The sequence below is a fragment of the Alexandromys fortis genome, unplaced genomic scaffold (assembly GCF_014885135.2).
Source record: "Alexandromys fortis isolate MF-2015 unplaced genomic scaffold, M_Fortis_MF-2015_v1.1 scaffold_71, whole genome shotgun sequence".
Classification (NCBI taxonomy): Eukaryota; Metazoa; Chordata; class Mammalia; order Rodentia; family Cricetidae; genus Alexandromys; species Alexandromys fortis.
In genome coordinates this window covers 5,550,545-5,557,979 of record NW_026067954.1, presented here as the reverse complement: position 1 = coordinate 5,557,979, position 7,435 = coordinate 5,550,545, and the positions used below count along the sequence as shown (strand labels likewise).

The window sequence follows — 7,435 nt, the reverse complement described above, 5'->3', positions numbered from 1 at the left end:
AAAGAACTGTGCTCCAGAGGAAAGGAGCCCAATCGAGTGTCTAATGTGGCTGGAACAGAAAGCCCAGAGAAAAGTGTGGACAGAGGAAGTGAGCCAAAGTGCAAAGTTGTCTGGAAGCTCTGTTGGTGGGTGAGGACATGGGTCAAAGAATCCCAGGCTACCTCCAAAATATTTTAATTATATTTTTTATTATAAGGGGCAAACCCATGAAACAGGAACAAGAAGTCCAACCTCAGCTGTGTAGCGTGGGAACCACAGAGAGAGAGTCCTGGGCAGGTGGTCGGTTTTCTCTGGGTACCCAAAAGGTCACACCCTAACTTGGCCCAACCTTTAAAGATCATTGGCTGACAATGGTTCCCCATCAAAGCTCTAGAAGTGGATTTACAATTCAAGCCTAATATTGACTATGAGGTGAGTTCTAAGCTATCCTAGGCTCTTAGTAAGACCCTGTGCTACATAAACAAAACAAAAGTAATAACCAAAAGATTGTGAAGGAGCTAAAATTTAAGCAAAGATGATGTGGATTCTAACACTCTGAATATTTTAATAATCTGAAGCACAGACTTTATAAACAAAGAAGGGATTGCTAAGAAAGTCATCATTAATCTATACAAGGTAGCACTTGCCTTTAATCCCAGCACTCGGGAAGCAGAGGTAAGAGGGTCTCTGCAAGTTGAAGGCTAGTGTATCTACATAGCAAATTCCAGAGCAACCAGGGCTATGTAAAAAAGACTCTGCCCCGCCCCACAAAAAGGAAGAATTTCACCATGACCCTCCACAAAACACAGGTAAAATAAACTCAAATAAACAGAAGAAATTGAGTGAGAAGTGGAGTTTTGAAAATCAGAATGGATGCTGGGTAGTTCGCATCTATTCTGGGAAGTTACAACCAGAAAATATCTTTGATACAAGGACCTTAGGAGTATATGTCTGTTTGTGAAGATTTAAATGCATCTCAGGAATTTTTTTCTAAATAATATCCTCTATGCATAGAATACATAATTATTCTAGATTTAAGAAGCACCTTTAAAAGCTGTCGTTATGCTCACAAGAGCATCCTTGTAGTTTCTAATTTGTCTTCAGAATCTAGACTGGTGTAAGATTTACCTATGCTTGACATCTTAGGATTCTACCAGTGTCCTTACTCAGACTTAAGACCTCAGAGTAGCTGCACCGCACTCTGTCTCCCCGAGATGTAAATCACAAGCAGTTGTAGTCTACATTGGGCTAGACTTCAGAATTTTAAGACAGCATATGGAGAAAGAGGCTACCCAGGATAATATCTGAACACTGAACATGTCACCAAAGGCTTCCTATGCTGTCCAGCCCAGCCATTTACTGAATGCAGCTAAACTACCCCAAGAAGATCCTTCCATCTAAGATCCCTGATCAAACTCCTGACATAAGAAAAAACTAAATACTAAATCCTTGTTTGTAAGGTGGCAATAGTAGCTATCACAAAATCTAATGTCTATTAGAACATTATGTTAATGTCTGTGTTGGAAAACCAACACCGAATCTCTAGGAGGCTGAGAGAGAAGGGCCATGAAGTTTGTGTTCAGGCTAGGCTAAGTAGTATGATCCTGTCTCCAAGGAAGAAAAAGTAAAGCAGATATCTCTCTATTGTCCACTTTCTTATTGACTGGTTGACTGTATATTGACGTGGTATACAATTCTGTATGAGGAGCCCTTGGAGACTGGGATGAGTCCAAGATATAGAATTTGTACATCTACACACCTAGTCTGGTAAGTCAGATGGTTTAAAGAACAGATAGGTTTTATATCTATTTGACTTCCTCTTTCTAAGACCCCTTTATTCCAGGCACATGCTAGATCGCTAGGAAACATGAATAGCTTCCTCACTTTCGCCCAAATACCAAATGCTCATCCTCAGCTGTCTCTCTTTCCCACTCCCTCTCCTGGCCTTCATTCTCGTCACATTGTAACCCAAGACTCAGCGTGATTAGAGACAATTGTCCAGTAAGAAAAGGAGTTTTGGCGTACTATAAAAGACCAAAGTGCTAGAGAGTGGGGTCAAATAACCTCCTGACTTGTTCTTTTCAGCATGGCATTCCTGCATGGCATTCCTTCTCTGAAGGGCTTTGTGTGAGGCCTATCTTATGCCTGATGGTTTCAAGTACATAGGCGCCTGGAATGAACTTCTCTATTTTCTTCTGTTTCTCTCAATAGACATGAAACCTGACCAGGATCCCAAAGAATTCCCAGGCTTCAAAGCAAGCCCCAAAGATAGTTCTCATGACTGATTCTTATGAGAAGTTGACAATGATCCCTCACCATGCTCTCAAAAGGAGCCCCAGATGTCTACTTAGTTGATATTCTTAAGAGATTCATGAGAAAGCATGATACTATACATAAGTGAATTCTTTTGAAATCAAAAGTCACAATCCTTCGACAAGTTCTCCTTTTTATTCATTCATCAAGTATGTATTGAGCATCTGCTATGTACCAGACACTTGCCAGATACTCTGACTATAAATCAAGAGTGAGGATCACATAGAGAAATCTACTAAAATATAAATCAAGGTTCTTGTGGTCAAATGAATCTCATCAATAATCATCATTTTTAAAAATTGTGGGTAATTTTTTCAGACAGATTATTTCCTCCTTACTTTCTTATGAAACAAATTATGAGATTTGGATGTAGCCTTTAGCCATGTCACAGACAGTCGAGTTACTAAGACTACATACCTTAGAGTTCTACATCCCTGGATTGGGGCTCCCATGTCAGGTCAGTTCATGGCAAATTATTCTCAGCTCGAAATGCTGTTGACTATATCACAGAGTGTCTTGAAAGCATTAGCATGTTACAAAAGCTCAATTTGCTAGATTTCTTAAGATACATTGCCTTCCAATTAAATGGGTTAGCTGATTAGCAATACCCAGTGTTTGATCCATGTCTATAATTCATGCCCACCCTCCCATCTAGCATGACACGCAGTCCTTCATTCAAAAAATGAAGTCAGAAAACTTTCAGCTTCGGCTCTGAGTTTTGAAGATCTTTCCAAAACGCCAAGGTCTCGCTTCATTTTTCTACTCAGGATGGCCCAGTGAATATTTCTGGATTTTTTTTTTCAACTGATAAAAGATCTTGTTAGCACTAAGAAAGATTACATAATGCCTATTATCAGCACTGAGATAGATTAAATACTTCAATTATTTTTTAGTTTTCCAGCTCAAACTGAATATGACAACAGACAAAGTTTTTGTTGAAATTATAATTTGTTCCTACCCTCTTTTGGCTTGGAATATGAACACTGGGAGTGAAAACTGAGAGATTAGGGATTATTAAGTGTCCACAGCAAGGAGCTGACACGCCAGTTTCTTGGTGCTATCCATGTGTAATCTCCCAAGATATGTCTCCTGTGAAATTTGTCTTTCCATCATAAATTTTGGATGAAGGATGAAGGAGCAAGACTAAATAATTTCCCAGAATTGTACAAGCAAAGGGCTCCAGTTTGAGCCTACTGTGGGCCCATGATCTTGTAGAGTGGCTTCGCAAATGCCTCTAGGTATGTGTTTGTTGACTTAAACAGAAAGTCCTACTGTCCGCGTTATGGTTTGAATGTGAAATGCCTCCTACCATCTTATGTATTTGAGGACTTGTTCTTCAGCCAGTGGTGCTCTTGTAGGAGGTGGAGAACCACTGGGAGGTGGGCCTATCTGAAGGAAGTATGTCACTGGAGCAGGGACTTATAGGTAATAGCTCTGCCCTGGTTCCACCAGTCTTTCTGGTTCCTGATCCACAGAGATGTAATAAGCTGTGCCCAAGGTACCATTATCACCAGCTGTCAAGCCACCCCAGCAGTCATGCCTTTCCCTGCCATGATAGACTGTACCCTCTCAAATAACAGACCAAAACAGATGTGTCCCCCCCACTTCCTTAGGGTGTGTGTGTGGTTTCTGTCACAGAAATGAATAAAGTGGCCAATAGGTCAGAAATACAGAATAGAGGTGACATAAAGGCCTTTCTTTGTCTTTAATCTTTTGGAGCCACTTTTTCTACCTGGGCCTTAGTTTCCTCATTTGTAAAATAGCAAAGCCAAAAGCCCCACTTACGAAACAGCCCTTATCCACTAGCGTGCACATCCCCGAGTTGGAACAATAGGCAACGAAGGGCACAGATCTGTTTCTTGTCCTCTGATGTCATTTAATCAGAAAGTCAGCATATCCATGAGCGAGAATGGGTGGGTAGGACAGACTGCCAGCCTCATCCTAGGCCAAGAAACACGTGTTAATTCTTCAGATGTCCTGCTGTTTTAAGCAGAGAGATGCTAAACAAATCAAGTTCCCTCCTCTTAGGCTTCATAGGAGGGCTGCCTAGAGGAGGTAGATTGATTGCATTAGCTACGAGAGAAGGAACTCTCTGGAAGGTACCCCAGGTCTGCTAACGATCAACAGGTGGCCTATAAATTCCGAGAAAGTTCTGGTCATGAGATCAGTTCCTAAAAGTGTATCAAGAAGGCATGTTACCTTCCTGGGACTGAGATAGCAAAGGACCACAAACATGGTGGCTAACACAGATTTTATTCTTTCACAATATGGAAACTAAATTTCTCAAGCCAAGATGTTAATGGAATTAGTAGAAGAATCAATCTCCTGGTGTTGTTCTAAGCCTCCTTTGATGATGGCCTCCAATCCTTGTTGTTCTTGACATGTATTTTAATCTCTGCATTCATCTTCACATGGTCTTCATGAGCGAGTCTGTCTTCTTAAAATGATACCAGACACGTGGGATTAAAATCTACTTATGTGCTGTGCAGATATACATATGCAGGCAAAATATCCACACTTACAAAATAAAAGTAAAGCTTAAAAAATTTAGTGTAGATAGGTTTTTGTTATTTGTTCATTGTGTGTTCATTACTTCAGGTTGTAGAAAACTGAAATAATATTCATTAGCTCAGAATCTGCAGTGAGGGAATGTTGGGGTGGCTTTGGTGAGTGTCTCTGGCTCAGGGTCTTTCATAAGGTTTCATCCATGCTATTGTCCAAGATGGTTTAAGTCGTTTCAGTGCTCAGTTAGGATAACTCACTCCTAAGATCATTACCTGCCTGTTGACAGGTTGAGATCCTGGCTGGCTACAGCCAAAAGCTTTAGGTCCTAGACAGGTGAACCCCCCACAGGTTTCTTCACACATGGCAGCCTGTTTCCTTAAGAGGAGAGACAAGACATAAATCATGATTTTTTTTGAGATTATAATTTGTTTATATTTCTCCCTTCCCTTTCCTCCCTCCAAGCCCTCATCTATACCCCTTCCTGCTCTCCTTCAAGTTCACAGTCTCTCTTTTAAACTGTTATGGCATGCATATAAGTTTATGTATATGCATGTATATTCCTAACTATAATCTGTTCAGTTCACATAATGCTACAGGGATGTATGTTTTCAAAGCTGACCGTCTGGCTCTGTGCAACCAATTGATGTACTCTTCTCTGAGGAAGCCCGCCTCTCCCCTTCCCAGCTTTCCTCAGTTGCTTACAGTTCTTTGCATAGGGCTGAGGCTGCATGGGTTTTTCTCTACCCAGTTTGACATAATCCTTGGTGTTGTCCATGTTCAGCTCATATTTAGGGAATCAATTTGGTGAGACTTTACAGGTATAGCTTCTGATATTGCTATTGCTAGAGACACCATGCATACTTCAGAAACAGGGCCCACAGGCCCCTGAGCTTGAACTGACCTGAAAGGCCCCCTCCCTGAAGATTAGCTTTCATAGTACCAGAAGGTGCCATGTAAACTTCCAGAGGAAGAAGGCAGTCAACAGTCCTATGCAGCTACCTGACCCTACGACACCTATGAACCATATCAATGACCAGCATGGCACAAGAACCAGAAGAACACAGTAGTGGCACACACACCTTAGTGGTAACCAACAGCTCTCTAATTGAGTTTGAGAACTGCTCAACAAATGGAGAACCATCCCTGGTATTGGAAACCTAGCTAACGACATGGTCAAGGAGAATCTACAACCACTAATTTACTAAACCATAATCTTTTTAATAAACTGATTTCTAAACAGATTGGCCATGACTTCTGAAGACTGTTAGTCACACCCACCACCCTAGTGCCCTGGGGGAGACATAGGCTCTGAACACTAGGGAATATAAATTGATGGGGGCTATCATACAAGAGTCAAGTTATCCATATTTTTAAAAGACCAGTGATAGCAAAAGATCATGTTTTTCTCCCCTATTTCTTTCCTTCTAATCTTTTCCTTTCCTTCCTTTTCCCTCTCCTCTTTTCTTACATAGGAAGTGGCTTATACCTCTGATGACCAGTTCAAAGCCACCAGGGCCAGAAAAGATATGTGCTCAGTCTGTGCTTGTGAGGAACCCATGAAACTAGTAAGGCAGCAAAATAGACAGAGGACTAACCCAGCCCCAGTATGCTCCAATAACTGGGTAGAGACGGTCCTCAGGGAACTCAGAGGAAGGGTCTATGTGCAGCGAGTTACAGAGCTCTCATTTGACTACAAACTGTGAGTCACTGAAAAGCAACCATGTGGCCTACAAGAACCAGAAACAGTTTCAGGGGATATGGTAGACAAGAGAAAGAGTCCTGTTTTATTTGTACAGAAGGTAAACACCCAGACGTACCTGCTGCCCAGGACATGGTGTCTGCCCGTAAGACTGTGTTATCTCCTTGCTTCTAGAATTCCTCTTGCCAGATGGCAGCAGCCCAGTGCTGTCAGAACTTGAGCCTTGGCAGGCCAGGCTGCAGGAATGTGTGAGTTCACTTACTCTGTACACCTCTGTGGAGGTGGGAATGACAAAGGTGTGTTCCCAGAGCCGAAGATAAGAGCAAATCCAGACAGTTCCTTTATCCCCCACATCAGCTAGGCCTGCTGGAGCCCTGCCAGGTGGCCCCATCGATCCCAACCTTGCAAGAGAGCCTTTGAAATACTGCTGCCTCTTCACGGGCCTGTTCCCCTTGCCCCCATGGTGTCATTTCCAAATCCATTACATTCCAATGGCTTTGGGATCTTTTAATTACATGTGACGAAACCTTGCTGTTGCTGGAATTAGACAGCCTGTGTTGACGATTTATAGGCCTCGGCGTTCACACAAGCAAGGTAATAAATAACATGAAATGGGCCCTTCAGTATTAAAACTTCAGAGCTACCCACTAAGCCATGACAGAAAGGAGGGAAAAATGAAAAGGGTGAAAAAAAATTTTTTTAGCAGTAATGCCTGTGTCTCATGTGTTTAAAGTACTGTATGTGAAACGGGGGATGTCAAAAACACGGGGTGCTGGGCAATAGGCAACTCATAAAATTTTATATCTGCTGTGAGGATTTCCAGCCATGTAATGAGGCCTTTCCTTTCCTTTCGTTTCTTTCTTTCTTTAATCCTGGCACTTCATGCCTGATGAGGTGACGGTGAGGGCGGGTGAGCTGGCACACCCACATGGTCGCTTC

At 42.1% G+C, this 7,435-nt stretch overlaps 1 long non-coding RNA gene across 1 annotated transcript; it reads right to left on the bottom strand.

Moving 5' to 3' along the window:
- Window positions 1–4,632: 4,632 nt before the first annotated feature.
- Window positions 4,633–7,102, bottom strand: LOC126507366 (uncharacterized). The gene is made up of 3 exons (XR_007593501.1): window positions 6,615–7,102; window positions 5,070–5,172; window positions 4,633–4,729 (listed from the first exon to the last, which is right to left on the bottom strand). It is a non-coding gene; the product is annotated as an uncharacterized lncRNA (long non-coding RNA).
- Window positions 7,103–7,435: the final 333 nt, after the last annotated feature.